Genomic DNA, 16,265 nt, shown 5'->3' on the forward strand with positions numbered 1-16,265 from the left:
TGTTTTCACTTCTTGGGTCACCTTCCTCCATGTAATAGACTCAATTCAGAAAAACAAAATGGAGACTTCATGGGAAAGGCATTCCTGTCCGAGATAGTAAAACAAAAGGCAGAAAGAAGGAAAAGAGGAAAGGACTGAAGGAAGGAGTAAAGGAGTGAGGAAAGGAAGGAGTAAAGGAGTAAGGAAAGGAAGGAAGGAAGGGAAGGGGGGAGAGATGAAGGGAGAGAGGGAGGGAGGGAGGGAGGGAGGGAAGCAGAGGGGGAGGGAAGCAGAGAGGGAGGGAAGGAGACAGGGAGACAGGCAGGCAGGCAGGTAGGCAGGCAGGCAGGCAGCCAGACTTGAAGTCTCTGTTTAAAGTCAACTTGTCAAAAGGGTAAAATTTGACTTAATACATTGGTGTTAGATTCTTACCTTGATCCAATCAATTGGCATTGAAGCAGAGGTCGCGCAGCCCAAATCTGGCTGCTGGGGCAAAGACTCAGAGAAAGGAACTCATTATGAGCTAGGTCAGTGCTCTCAACTAGGGCTATTTTGTTCCCCAGGAGACATTTGAAAACACCTGGAGACATTTATTTTGTTGTCACAATAAGAGGTAGGTGGTGGTACAAGTAGCATCTAGTAGGTAGAGACCATGGGTACTGTGAAACATCTCCAGTTGCACAGACCAACCCCTCACAACAAAGAAATATTTTGCCCAAAATGTCAGAGTGCTGAGGTTGAGAAGCCCTGAACTGGGCTAACATCCCAAAGCGAGGATTTAGTTAGTACCAGTCTGGCATTGGAGAGGACATAAGAAAATAGAGAGAAAAAGAATGCATAAGTAATAATTTCTATATTTACTGAGCATTTACTATGTTACAAACACTATACAAAGTGTTTGGCCAACATCTTTCCACTTATTCTTGACAACAATCCTACAAGGTAAGTCGTATTATCTGTTTTATGGAAAACCAAACTGGACTCTCTTTGAAACTCAGGTTCTTAACTATAAACTGAAAGGTGACAGCAATGAGAAATCAGTATATCTTTTGGATTTGCATCTTGTTTTTACCTAAAGTACCTGGGGGGGGGGGATTCTTGAGTACCAAGCTTGTGAGCCTAGTAAGTGACAATAAACAATAACATCCCTGTCATCAGCTGCTGCTAGGAAGCACCGTAAAAGTGACAGATCACACCATCTGTCAAAGGATTGAATGTAATATAAACAGCTACACAAATATGCAGGCTGATACGTGAACAGGGAAAGGAGAGTCAAGACGTATAGACCCTGTACTACCTCTTGTGCATTAAATGAAACTAATTATAAAAGAACCGAATACACATTAATGTGGTAAATAAATGTTATAGTAATAACATATTTGTTCCACACATATTTCCTAAGTATCTAGTATTGGGACTTCGCAGCATAAGTCTCTGCTTCTCCCCCCACGGCACTTAAATAACTAATAAATGCAGTATAGGAGTAACAGAAATAAACAGTAACAGGAACATTATTGGATATATAGTCTATTCTGTTTTACGTGATTTACATGTATTAGCTTAATTAGTCCTCACACTAACCCTTTGAGATATTTACCATTACTGTTACATTAATGTTAGAGATAAGGGAATGAAGGCACAGGGAAGTTAAGCAGGTTGCCCAAAGTCACACAGCTAAGAAGTTAGAGTTGGTTGGAAGATGCACTCATCAAGTCTTGCTGCAGAGCCCAAGGTCTTCAACACTGCACTGACCATCATCTCTGTAACCCCCTTCTCAGGGATTCATCTGAAGTTTAGACTGGGTCCACTGTGTGTCTGGGTGTGTGTGCTGAACTACTGGAGTGGTGCCATGTAAGGCTTTTGGTAGGGGCTGGTGGTGGTGGCTACCGTTGTTAGTTGCCATTGAGTCAGCTCCAACTAATGGTGACACCATGTAAAACAGAATGGAGTTGCCCAGTCCTGAGCCATCTTCGCAGTTGTTGTTATGCTCCAGTCCATTGTTGTGGCCACTGTGTATTTCGAGTGTCTCCCAACGTAAAAAAAACCCAGTGCCGTCCCCAACATAGGGGGCTCATTTTCCAACACTGTCAGATGATGCTCTGTTGTGCTCTATAGGGTTTTAACTGGCTAATTTTCGGAAGCAGGTTGTCAGACCTTTGTTCCTAGTCTGCCTTAGTCTGGAAGCTCTACTGAAACCTGTCCACCATGGATGACTCTGATGGTATTTGAAATACTGGTGGCATAGCTTCTAGCATCATAGCAACATGAAAGCCACCACAGTATGACAAACTGACAGGTGGTGTGGGGCCTGTGAAGTCTCTGGGGAAAGGAAGGCATGCCCAACACAGGAGCAAACCACCCTAGCTTTCAGAGGTACATAGGAATTCTCAGTGACCTGTGGAGGCTGTTGACAACACTTGGTGTCAGATGCAGTTCTGTGCCACAGGGAGAAACAGTGGAATGAAAAAGCTGCTCCTCTGCTTTCCTAATCACACCGGTACCCCAGCAACATCCCCTTGGGCCTCCTTTACGTGAACACAAAGCAAAGAGGAAGAGTCTTTCTCTGTCACCCTCCCACACACCACAGGGCAGATATGACTTCTGAGGCCTTCAGAGGTGCCACCAAATGAGCCCAGGGGACCAGCAAGAAGGAATTTGTCCTGTGGAGGAGGCACGCAATGTTGTGGCCGTGCCCTCTGCACCCAGTGAGCAGCAGCAGCCACTTGCAGGGAACTGCTGTGCCCTGGGTGGTGTAAACGGTTAAGCTATCGGCTACTAACGGAAAGGTTGTAAGTTAGAATCCATCCAGACGTGTCTTAAAAGAAAGGCCTGGTAATCTATTTCTGAAAAATCAGCCACTGAAAACTTATGACTCACAGTTCTACTTTGACACACGTGGGGTTGCCCTGAGTTGTAACTGACTGACGGCAACTGGTGTGAGTGTGTGGTATAAAGAGCAGTGGCAGAGAAAGATGGACCCAGTGGGGCAGCAGGAGGAAATAGCTGTGGCCAGCAGAGTGGCACTGATTCCATGGAAGGGCAGCATGTGTCACACAGGGTTCTGGAGATTGTAAATGCCCTTAGGAGGGAATTTGCAGGGAGCTGGGTTTCATGCATTGGCAGTGCGGGGAAATGAGCCAAAAAAATTAGGCATTAATATTAGTGCTCCCACATAGATACCCAGAGGGTGGTGAGTCTTGGGGAAATTACAGTTCCACGCAATTGACCCCAGAGCAGATGTCTATGCAGATCTCTTTGAAAAGCTGAAGAAGTGGCATTGCAAGGTATGGAGAGACAGACAGATGACAGCGAACCAGAAAAAAAAAATAAAAAGAGATCTGGCCCGTTTGTTTTGTGCAAGAAGCAGAAAGAGGGGCCAAGGAGAGGAAGATTTAAACTGACCCAATCACTTGCTAGAGTGATTGGGAAGGGCAAAGGACGGCCTAATGAAAAGGCCTTTGTAAATAGATTGCACTCTACACATGGTTTATTAAGCGAGAAAGCTGAACTTTATCTGAAGTGATCACAGACAATAATTCAATAGCGTGAATAGGAAATATACTTGGAGGAAAACAATTAATAAGCTAGAGACAAGAAAGAAAAGGAAATCAAATTGGGCAGGCTAAAAAGGAGATGGTTAAAAAAAAGGAGCAAGAAGGGGGGAGAGGAAGGACCCAGTTGCAGTGTTCTAGAGATGGAAAGAAAGAAAAAAAATCATTTGTTGACCTCCTAAGGAAGAGACAGAGTGTGAGTCCCCGGCTTAAATACCAAAGGGAATAAATGCCGTGAGTGAGTGCTGATATCTATGCCATAATGAGGGTGCTGATGTGAGTGGTTGGAAATTGAATATCAGACCTAATCAAACTCCCCCTGAGAGTGAAAACTCCTGTCCTCCAGACATCCATTTTTAATTAGTGGCAAAATACCAGAAATTAAAGGCAAATGCTCCAGTTTCCTCTCCTCTACTGACTAGGTGGTGGCCCCATGTATGTTAGAGTAGACCTGTGCTCCACAGAGTTTTCGGTGGCTGATTTTTTTAAAAGTATGTCATCTGGCATTTCTACTGAGGCACCTCAGGTAGACTTGAACCCCCAAGCTTTTTGTTAGCAGTTGAGTGCTTAACTATTTGCACCACCCAGGGACTCCATGGGGTCGCCATGAGTCCAAATGAACTGGATGACAACTGGTTACCGACTGGGTGTGGGTGGCAGCTAGAAAGCAGTAGAGTGCTCACTGTCTTTGGAAACAGGAGGTCTTTCTTACACTGTTGTTGAGACACTTAATAAGCATTCCACTTGTTTCTGCATGGGAAGAAGACTTTCATTTCTCCAGGAAAGCACAGTAAAAGGGAAGCATCACAAATCCTTCTATCCATCCCCCATCCATATGAGCTGGAGCTGGGGTGAAGGTCATTCATTAATTGTGCGTAGGCCCAGCTCTTGCTTATTTTCTTTACCTCTGATATTTGCCTGCTAAAGCTCTCGCTTCCTGCTCCCGTGTCGTAAACATGCCCTGGGCACAGTGTTGAGGGTGCCACTTTCCATCTCTCTCTAGCCTGCTCTCAAATGGGATACGATGATGCAACTCCAGGTCTCCCTGTAGATGGCTGGATAAACTTGCTCAGATTTGGGTCTGGAGGCTTAGCTTTCTCCCACGAAGTCCCAGGGTCTAGATCAGAGAATGAGGAGGACTAAGGCGTGTCCTCCAGCACAGTATAACTGATGAAAATCTCCGTCTGTGTCCACTATCTGTTCTCCCTGGTTTAAGAACTTGGAGGGAATAGATGTGGTTAACCTGCATATCTGAACCACCAAGAAGCTACTTACTGCCTAAAGGACCATGGCAAAAATCACTTTTCTTTTTTAAGCCTCAGTTTATTCATCTGTAAAACTGAGAAAAAACAATCTCTATATGGAAAGGCTCTTTGGAGAATTATATTAAATAATGTATGAAGGCAACAAAACACAGTAAGCATGCAGTAGGAATCTGCTCTTGTGTGTGATTTAGAGCATTTGGTCCAAACATTCTACATTCTAGCTTCTGTAAGGCTAAAAATGAAGGTGCTAATATTTATCCCTTCTCAGCAAAAACAATAAAATTTAGGCATAAGAGTGGGATTCTTGGGAGATACTAATTAAAGCGGAATGGCTTCCATCTTGCCGGCCAGGCAGATTTCCAAAACTTGAGGGGTTCCGCTACTGATATGCCTCATACCTGTGCAAATCAGCAAACACACGATTAATTTAAAAGGTACTCAAGTTTTTAGATTTTTTTTTTAACTTTCTCAATACCAGATCTTCAGAAAATGAGTAGGATCTTTTAAATTTTAAAGATACGGCATCAAGTCAGTCTTTTCCATTTCTTCCCTCTAAAATCACTTAGAAGCAAAAAGGAAATGCAGGAATACAATTTCTTCTTCAAGGAAACTAGGAGGTAGCTGAAACTCTGAAAAACAAAGTGGTGGAAGGATCACATGATCACAGGAGGAAGAATAAAGGGAGGATATTCAGGGTTGCAGATCTCTGAAAGTGTCTTCAAACTACACTTCTCTAAGGCGAAGCCCACACTCTGCGGCATAAAACCTAATTCTCATGTTCGCAATCATGGAAACAAAGTGCATGAGCTGATGAGATGAGCTTTCAGAGACACAGTTTGGAACGAAGAAGCAGATGAGGCAGAGGTAATTAATAAAACACACAGGTAAGACATTTTACCATCATCTACGTAGCAAAGGGCTCATTTTGAGCAATCTCACTACTGCCTCATCCTTTCCAGAAGGATAAGCAGGGGTTTAAAGAACACGAACACATAATGTTGGCTTATGAATAAAATTCTTGCTTTTCTGGACTCTTCCTGATCCTCAGAAAGAACCAACAAAGATACAAAAAGAAGAATATGAAGTACTGAACAGGGATAAAAAATGAGAGATAAAAATACTTGCCAGAGGCGGAGCCAAGATGGCGGACTAGGCAGACGCTACCTCGGATCCCTCTTACAACAAAGACACGGAAAAACAAGTGAATCGATCACATACATAACAATCTACGAACCCTGAACAACAAACACAGATTTAGAGACGGAGAACGAACTAATACGGGGAAGCAGCGATTGTTTCCAGAGCCTGGAGCCAGCATACCAGTCAGGTACGGCACAAGCACAGAGACCTGCTCCACCCCCCTGAACTAACCCCGGGAGGGGGACTAGCCGGTTCCACGGGCGGCGTGGGACGCAGCCGTTAGGAGAAGTCCCCGGGAGGCAGTGACTGATCTTGGAGCAGAAAGAGCAGCATCCGAGCCGGGGAACCGTCCCACAGGGATTTGGACTGCACGCAGGTACGCCATAAACACGGAGAGTTGCTCCACCCCCTGAACTAACCCCGGGAAGGTGACCATCCGGGTCGCGCGGGCGGCGTGGGACGCAGCCGGTAGGAGAAGTCCCCGGGAGGCAGCGACTGGTATTGGAGCGGGGAGAACAGCGTTCCAGCCGGGACACTCGGTCGCGGCACAAGCACGGGGAGCTACTCCACCAATCTGAACTAACCCCGGGAGGGGGCCCACCTGGTTCACGGGGGCGGCACGGCCACGCGGCTGGAGGGACGAGAAGTCCCCGGGAGGCAGCGACTGATTTTGGAGTCGAGAGTGCACCGTCCCAGTAGGGGAGCCTTGACGCTGGGCGTGGGGCTGGAAGCGGAGGATCTGACCGTGACTCCAGCGGGCCAGACCCCCCGGGGGCAATCTCCACACAGACAGCACACATAGGCGACGCGCCCGCGGGAATCTCAGATATAATAGTCATTCCAAGCAAGACAAGCAACTCTGGCTATATTCTGAGGTGCTACTCTCCTATCTCTCTGTTCCCTCCCCCACCCTCCCCAGGCGGCTTCATTAACATCTGAATAGCCTGAGCCAGAGGGAGAACTCTGATAGGGATCTGACTGCAGTTTTTTTTTAGCGGATTTTCTGGAAAAACTAGTTTCCCAGTGATGGCTCGGAGACAACAATCCATATCAAACCACTTAAAGAAGCAGACCGTGACAGCTTCTCCAACTCCCCAAACAAAAGAATCAAAATCTTTCCCAAATGAAGATACAATTTTGGAATTATCAGATACAGAATATAAAAAACTAATTTACAGAATGCTTAATGATATCACAAATGAAATTAGGATATCTGCAGAAAAAGCCAAGGAACACACTGATAAAACTGTTGAAGAACTCAAAAAGATTATTCAAGAACATACTGGAAAAATTAATAAGTTGCAAGAATCCATAGAGAGACAACATGTAGAAATCCAAAAGATTAACAATAAAATAACAGAATTAGACAACACACTAGGAAGTCAGAGGAGCAGACTCGAGCAATTAGAATGCAGACTGGGACATCTGGAGGACCAGGGAATCAACACCAACATAGCTGAAAAAAAATCAGATAAAAGAATTAAAAAAAATGAAGAAACCCTAAGAATTATGTGGGACTCTATCAAGAAGGATAACCTGCGGGTGATTGGAGTCCCAGAACAGGGAGGGGGGACAGAAAACACAGAGAAAATAGTTGAAGAACTTCTGACAGAAAACTTCCCTGACATCATGAAAGACGAAAGGATATCTATCCAAGATGCTCATCGAACCCCATTTAAGAATGATCCAAAAAGAAAAACACCAAGACATATTATCATCAAACTCACCAAAACCAAAGATAAACAGAAAATTTTAAAAGCAGCCAGGGAGAAAAGAAAGGTTTCCTTCAAGGGAGAATCAATAAGAATATGTTCTGACTACTCAGCAGAAACCATGCAGGCAAGAAGGGAATGGGACGACATATACAGAACACTGAAGGAGAAAAACTGCCAACCAAGGATCATATATCCAGCAAAACTCTCTCTGAAATATGAAGGCGAAATTAAGATATTTACAGACAAACACAAGTTTAGAGAATTTGCAAAAACCAAACCAAAGCTACAAGAAATACTAAAGGATATTGTTTGGTCAGAGAACCAATAATATCAGATATCAGCACAACACAAGGTCACAAAACAGAACGTCCTGATATCAACTCAAATAGGGAAATCACAAAAACAAACAAATTAAGATTAATTAAAAAAAAAATACACATAACAGGGAATCATGGAAGTCAATAGGTAAAAGATCACAATAATCAAAAAGAGGGACTAAATACAGGAGGCATTGAACTTCCATATGGAGAGTGATACAAGGCGATATAGAACAATACAAGTTAGGTTTTTACTTAGAAAAATAGGGGTATATAATGAGGTAACCACAAAAAGGTATAACAACTCTATAACTCAAGACAAAAACCAAGAAAAACGTAACGACTCAACTAACATAAAGTCAAACACTATGAAAGTGAGGATCTCACAATTTACTAAGAAAAACGCCTCAGCACAAAAAAGTATGTGGAAAAATGAAATTGTCAACAACACACATAAAAAGGCATCAAAATGACAGCACTAAAAACTTATTTATCTATAATTACCCTGAATGTAAATGGACTAAATGCACCAATAAAGAGACAGAGAGTCACAGACTGGATAAAGAAACACGATCCATCTATATGCTGCCTACAAGAGACACACCTTAGACTTAGAGACACAAACAAACTAAAACTCAAAGGATGGAAAAAAGTATATCAAGCAAACAATAAGCAAAAAAGAAGAGGAGTAGCAATATTAATTTCTGACAAAATAGACTTTAGACTTAAATCCACCACAAAGGATAAAGAAGGACACTATATAATGATAAAAGGGACAATTGATCAGGAAGACATAACCATATTAAATATTTACGCACCCAATGACAGGGCTGCAAGATATATAAATCAAATTTTAACAGAACTGAAAAGCGAGATAGATACCTCCACAATTATAGTAGGAGACTTCAACACACCCCTTTCGGAGAAGGACAGGACATCCAGTAAGAAGCTCAACAGAGACACGGAAGATCTAATTACAACAATCAACCAACTTGACCTCATTGACTTATACAGAACTCTCCACCCAACTGCTGCAAAATATACTTTTTTTTCTAGCGCACATGGAACATTCTCTAGAATAGACCACATATTAGGTCATAAAACAAACCTTTGCAGAGTCCAAAACATCGAAATATTACAAAGCATCTTCTCAGACCACAAGGCAATAAAACTAGAGATCAATAACAGAAGAACGAGGGAAAAGAAATCAAATACTTGGAAAATGAACAATACCCTCCTGAAAAAAGACTGGGTTATAGAAGACATCAAGGAGGGAATAAGGAAATTCATAGAAAGCAACGAGAATGAAAATACTTCCTATCAAAACCTCTGGGACACAGCAAAAGCAGTGCTCAGAGGTCAATTTATATCAATAAATGCACACATACAAAAAGAAGAAAGAGCCAAAATCAGAGAACTGTCCCTACAACTTGAACAAATAGAAAGTGAGCAACAAAAGAATCCATCAGGCACCAGAAGAAAACAAATAATAAAAATTAGAGCTGAACTAAATGAATTAGAGAACAGAAAAACAATTGAAAGAATTAACAAAGCCAAAAGCTGGTTCTTTGAAAAAATTAACAAAATTGATAAACCATTGGCTAGACTGACTAAAGAAATACAGGAAAGGAAACAAATAACCCGAATAAGAAATGAGAAGGACCACATCACAACAGAACCAAATGAAATTAAAAGAATCATTTCAGATTATTATGAAAAATTGTACTCTAACAAATTTGAAAACCTAGAAGAAATGGATGAATTCCTTGAAAAACACTACCTACCTAAACTAACACATTCAGAAGCAGAACAACTAAATAGACCCATAACAAAAAAAGAGATTGAAACGGTAATCAAAAAACTCCCAACAAAAAAAAGTCCTGGCCCGGACGGCTTCACTGCAGAGTTCTACCAAATTTTCAGAGAAGAGTTAACACCACTACTACTAAAGGTATTCCAAAGCATAGAAAATGACGGAATACTACCCAACTCATTCTATGAAGCCACCATCTCCCTGATACCAAAACCAGGTAAAGACATTACAAAAAAAGAAAATTATAGACCTATATCCCTCATGAACATTGATGCAAAAATCCTCAACAAAATTCTAGCCAATAGAATCCAACAACACATCAAAAAAATAATTCACCCTGATCAAGTGGGATTTATACCAGGTACGCAAGGCTGGTTTAATATCAGAAAAACCATTAATGTAATCCATCACATAAATAAAACAAAAGACAAAAACCACATGATCTTATCAATTGATGCAGAAAAGGCATTTGACAAAGTCCAACACCCATTTATGATAAAAACTCTTACCAAAATAGGAATTGAAGGAAAATTCCTCAACATAATAAAGGGCATCTATGCAAAGCCAACAGCCAATATCACTCTAAATGGAGAGAACCTGAAAGCATTTCCCTTGAGAACGGGAACCAGACAAGGATGCCCTTTATCACCGCTCTTATTCAACATCGTGTTGGAAGTCTTAGCCAGGGCAATCAGGCTAGACAAAGAAATAAAAGGTATCCGGATTGGCAAGGAAGAAGTAAAGTTATCACTATTTGCAGATGACATGATTATATACACAGAAAACCCTAAGGAATCCTCCAGAAAACTACTGAAACTAATAGAAGAGTTTGGCAGAGTCTCAGGTTATAAAATAAACATACAAAAATCACTTGGATTCCTCTACATCAACAAAAAGAACACCGAAGAGGAAATAACCAAATCAATACCATTCACGGTAGCCCCCAAGAAGATAAGATACTTAGGAATAAATCTTACCAAGGATGTAAAAGACCTATACAAAGAAAACTACAAAGCTCTACTACAAGAAATTCAAAAGGACATACTTAAGTGGAAAAACATACCTTGCTCATGGATAGGAAGACTTAACATAGTAAAAATGTCTATTCTACCAAAAGCCATCTATACATTTAACGCACTTCCGATCCAAATTCCAATGTCATATTTTAAGGGGATAGAGAAACAAATCACCAATTTCATATGGAAGGGAAAGAAGCCCCGGATAAGCAAAGCACTACTGAAAAAGAAGAAGAAAGTGGGAGGCCTCACCTTACCTGACTTCAGAACCTATTATACAGCCACAGTAGTCAAAACAGCCTGGTATTGGTACAACAACAGACACATAGACCAATGGAACAGAATTGAGAACCCAGACATAGATCCATCCACGTATGAGCAGCTGATATTTGACAAAGGACCAGTGTCAATTAACTGGGGAAAAGACAGCCTTTTTAACAAATGGTGTTGGCATAACTGGATATCCATTTGCAAAAAAATGAAACAGGACCCATACCTCACACCATGCACAAAAACTAACTCCAAGTGGATCAAAGACCTAAACATAAAGACTAAAACGATAAAGATCATGGAAGAAAAAATTGGGAGAACCCTAGGAGCCCTAATACAAGGTATAAACAGAATACAAAACATTACCAAAAATGATGAAGAGAAACCCGATAACTGGGAGCTCCTAAAAATCAAACACCTATGCTCATCTAAAGACTTCACCAAAAGAGTAAAAAGACCACCTACAGATTGGGAAAGAATTTTCAGCTATGACATCTCCGACCAGCGCCTGATCTCTAAAATCTACATGATTCTGTCAAAACTCAACCACAAAAAGACAAACAACCCAATCAAGAAGTGGGCAAAGGATATGAACACACATTTCTCTAAAGAAGATATTCAGGCAGCCAACAGATACATGAGAAAATGCTCTCGATCATTAGCCATTAGAGAAATGCAAATTAAAACTACGATGAGATTCCATCTCACACCAGCAAGGCTGGCATTAATCCAAAAAACACAAAATAATAAATGTTGGAGAGGCTGCGGAGAGATTGGAACTCTCATACACTGCTGGTGGGAATGTAAAATGGTACAACCACTTTGGAAATCTATCTGGCGTTATCTTAAACAGTTAGAAATAGAACTACCATACAACCCAGAAATCCCACTCCTCGGAATACACCCTAGAGAAACAAGAGCCTTCACACAAACAGATATATGCACACCCATGTTTATTGCAGCTCTGTTTACAATAGCAAAAAGTTGGAAGCAACCAAGGTGTCCATCAACGGATGAATGGGTAAATAAATTGTGGTATATTCACACAATGGAATACTACGCATCGATAAAGAACAGTGACGAATCTCAGAAACATTTCATAACATGGAGGAACCTGGAAGGCATTATGCTGAGCGAAATGAGTCAGAGGCAAAAGGACAAATACTGTATAAGACCACTATTATAAGATCTTGAGAAATAGTAAACCTGAGAAGAACACATACTTTTGTGGTTACGAGGGGGGGAGGGAGGGAGGGTGGGAGAGGGTTTTTTTATTGATTAATCAGTAGATAAGAACTGCTTTAGGTGAAGGGAAAGACAACACTCAATACATGGAAGGTCAGCTCAATTGGACTGGACCAAAAGCAAAGAAGTTTCCGGGATAAAATGAATGCTTCAAAGCTCAGCGGAGCAAGCGCGGGGGTCTGGGGAACATGGTTTGCGGGGACTTCTAAGTCAATTGGCAAAATAATTCTATTATGAAATCATTCTGCATCCCACTTTGAAATGTGGCGTCTGGGGTCTTAAATGCTAACAAGCAGCCATCTAAGATGCAGCAATTGGTCTCAACCCACCTGGAGCAAAGGAAAATGAAGAACACCAAGCCCACATGACAACTAAGAGCCCAAGAGACAGAAAGGGCCACATGAACCAGAGACCTACATCATCCTGAGACCAGAAGAACTAGTTGGTGCCCGGCCACAATCGATGACTGCCCTGACAGGGAGCTCAGCAGAGGACCCCTGAGGGAGCAGGAGAGCAGTGGGATGCAGACCCCAAATTCTCATAAGAAGACCAAACTTGATGGTCTGACTGAGACTGGAGGAATCCCGGCGGTCATGCTCTCCAGACCTTCTGTTGACACAGGACAGGAACCATCCCTGAAGACAACTCATCAGACATGAAAGGGACTGGTCAGCGGGTGGGAGAGAGACGCTGATGAAGAGTGAGCTAATTATATCAGGTGGACACTTGAGATTGTGTTGGCAACTCTTGTCTGGAGGGGGGATGGGAGGATAGAGAGAGAGGGAAGCTGGCAAAATTGTCAAGAAAGGAGAGACTGAAAGGGCTGACTCAAGACGGGGAGAGTAAGTGGGAGTAGGGAGTGAGATGTATGTAAACTTATATGTGACAGACTGATTGGATCTGTAAATGTTCACTTGAAGCTTAATAAAAGTTATTATAAAAAAAAAAAAAAAAAAAATACTCGCCAGGATAATGTTGCCACAGAACAGATGAAAATTGTGCCCTAAGAATCATGCAATTACCGAGTCATAGTAAGTCTGTAATAAGTGCTAGGTGAAATCACCCAATATGTTACAGTGTACTAAATTTCATATTGGTGATGTGAAATAGTATTTAAGAAATAAAACAATGTTGTGGAGACACTGTAAAAAGGTTAAAAGCTGTGTCCAGAAGAGCTAAACCTTAGAAAATCAGAATGATAAAGTAAACAAAGTCTTGATAAGAACCTCAGTTCCATTACTGGGCGCTAGGATATGATTACTGGCATCAAGCACAAAGTCATCAGGAAGAGATGAGCACCACGTGAGTTCAAAGCTGAGGTTTATTATTTGTTCTAAGAGCAGCCTTTTTATCTGTTTTTCTCTTGACAGATAGAAGAGATGAAAAGAATGGACTGAAAATGAATCCTAGTGCTATTTTGGAAGAGAATGAAGCTTAATAACAAGAAAGTAATGTAGGAGTGGGAGCAAGGGAAAGGGAGAAAACCCTTCAGCATGATGGCTCTGCGTCCTGTCTGACACGATGAGAAAAGAGGGGAGAGCTTACATAATGTGTTTTGCATTAGAGCCTTTCAATAGGCAGCCAAGCTTTGCTACTGTTGCTCCATAGAAGAAGAGCTGATTCGGACTCAGCTGACCGGGTATGGAAAGACAGGGAGTCTGCTGTGTGTGCTTACAGGGCTCAGCTTTATTAAAATGCCTGAAGAGAAAACAGAGACTTGAAGAGCTTATCTGACCTGTAGGATCGCTAAGGTCTTTTCCAGCTTGAAAATTCTGTGATGTGTTTGTGCATGTCAAAAGGCTTAATTCACATGCCCACAATTTGTTCATTCCATTTTCTGTATTGTGTTTTACCCACCATCTTATATTTCATTACCCTTTTTCTGAGCTCCTTTGTTACAGTTAAGCACAGAACATTTTCCCCTCTGCCTAATTAGCTTAAACTATGCCATTCCCTATCACTATTTCTGCTTTCTCACCTAATACACCTGTCTTTGGACTCAACTGAGTGTTCTTATTCTCCTTCCCAGAAGAAATAATCTCCACCTCCTTGAGTCTCCAAAAACTTTCTTTGTGCTGTCTTCTGGCATTCATCATATTCTGTGTGATATTGCAATCACGAGTTCATAGATTGTCTTCCTGGGTAGCAAGTGCTATGTATGCACTCTTTGGTTGTTGGGACTACTGACATGCAGATACGCCCATTACTGAAATGTTGAAATATGTCCATAACATTTGGTAAATAGCCACTGCTCCAATCTCCCCCAAAGAGACCAACTGCCCCAGCTTTCTCACTGTTTCCTTTACGACACCCTGATGTCCTCTTATTCACACAACTGGCACAGCAGGGTCTCCAGGGTCCTAGCCCAGGGCTACAGCTTTATCTTTTCTGATAGGTCAGAGTCTGCGTTGTGCAAATTGTTAAATATTTCGAATGTCACCTTTGCTTTGTATCCCCCAGTCTCTTGTATATTGCCTTACAAAGAATAAATGACAGAACCGGGCTTGTTCCCAAACTGTAAAAAACATAGAAAAAGAAATAGGGGGCAGGAGTGGGTCAGAGAATGAGATGTGGTTGTTCTATGAGTGTAAGGCTCGTTTCCTGGCCTCAAGAGGCAGCCAAGCATTTTGGATAAAGGTGTAAGGAGAGGAGGTAAAATTTAAAGTCATTATGAAAAATAGGAATGAAATAACTGTGTGTACTGTATAACAGATTCTGAGCTTTTCAAGAGTTTAATGAACTTTAGAGGAGTATTAGATACAACTTCTTGTTGTTACATGCTATCGATTCTGACTCATAGCGACTGTATGCGACAGAGTAGAACTGCCCCAGAGAGTTTCTAAGGAGCAGCCGATGGATTTGAACTGCCAACCTTTTGGTTAGCAGCTTAGCTCTTAACCATTGAGCCACCAGGGCTCCAGATATGACTTAAGAGATAAAAACTGGAGCCATTAGTCCCCGTCCTTGAGTACAAAGAATGTGACCCAGCTAGAGCTGTACTCGCAAGGACACATCAACTGGGCCCTGAGATATAAAGACAATAGCTAGAATGATCTTGAAAAATCTTTTAGGAGATCTTTCACATAGACAAATATTAAATAGAGCACAAAAGACCCACATATTTTCCACTCGTATATTTTTCTGTTAGCATTTAGTAAATAGTAAGATTTGTTGGCCCAATGGAGACCCTCCTGACTGTTGTCACTGAAATGTGTACTAATGGTTATTGAGAAAGACAATTTAAAATGTAGAATCACTTGATTTAGCAGGTTTTAGCCAATCCGTGAAAAGGTGAAACTTGTAATGATTTTACCCATTTGTAATGTTAATATATACTAATGATTCCGTAGCATTCTTTGGACTTGGGCAGACATAGCTCTGGCACTATGCTTGTTCATTTCCCACTTTTGCCTCTGGGAACAAATGCCTAATAAAATCTTTCTTTTTTCTTGACTGTAACTTTGTGGTCATTTTACCCTAGGACTGATAATACTACTTTCTCCTGATTATTCTCCATCTTCATTCTCCCTTTCCCTCTCTCAGGGTTGCTCTATTTCTCCTGACCCCAAATGAGAACCTTTCCCAAGCTTTGGTCTCTTTGCCCTCTCCTCTCTATATTCTTTTCCTACAACTAGTGTATGTTAACAAGGTTGCAGGATACACAGTCAGTATACGGAAAATGATTATAATTTGATTTACTAACAAGCAAACAACTGGAAACTGAAAGTAAAAAAGAAAAATTGCTACTTCATAGAGCACCAAAGAAGATGAAATCTTTAAGCATAAATTTAATAAAACCTGTACAGGATTTCTATGCTGAACCCTCTAAAAGACTGAGGAAGCTATCAGATAAGACATAATTAAATGGAGAGAGAGAATGTGTTCACGAGTTGGAAGGTGCAATATGTTTAAGATGTTCATTCTCCAAAACTGATCTTACAGGTTCAAGACAAT

This window comes from Elephas maximus, chromosome 6 (assembly GCF_024166365.1).
Source record: "Elephas maximus indicus isolate mEleMax1 chromosome 6, mEleMax1 primary haplotype, whole genome shotgun sequence".
In the NCBI taxonomy this organism is placed as follows: Eukaryota; Metazoa; Chordata; class Mammalia; order Proboscidea; family Elephantidae; genus Elephas; species Elephas maximus.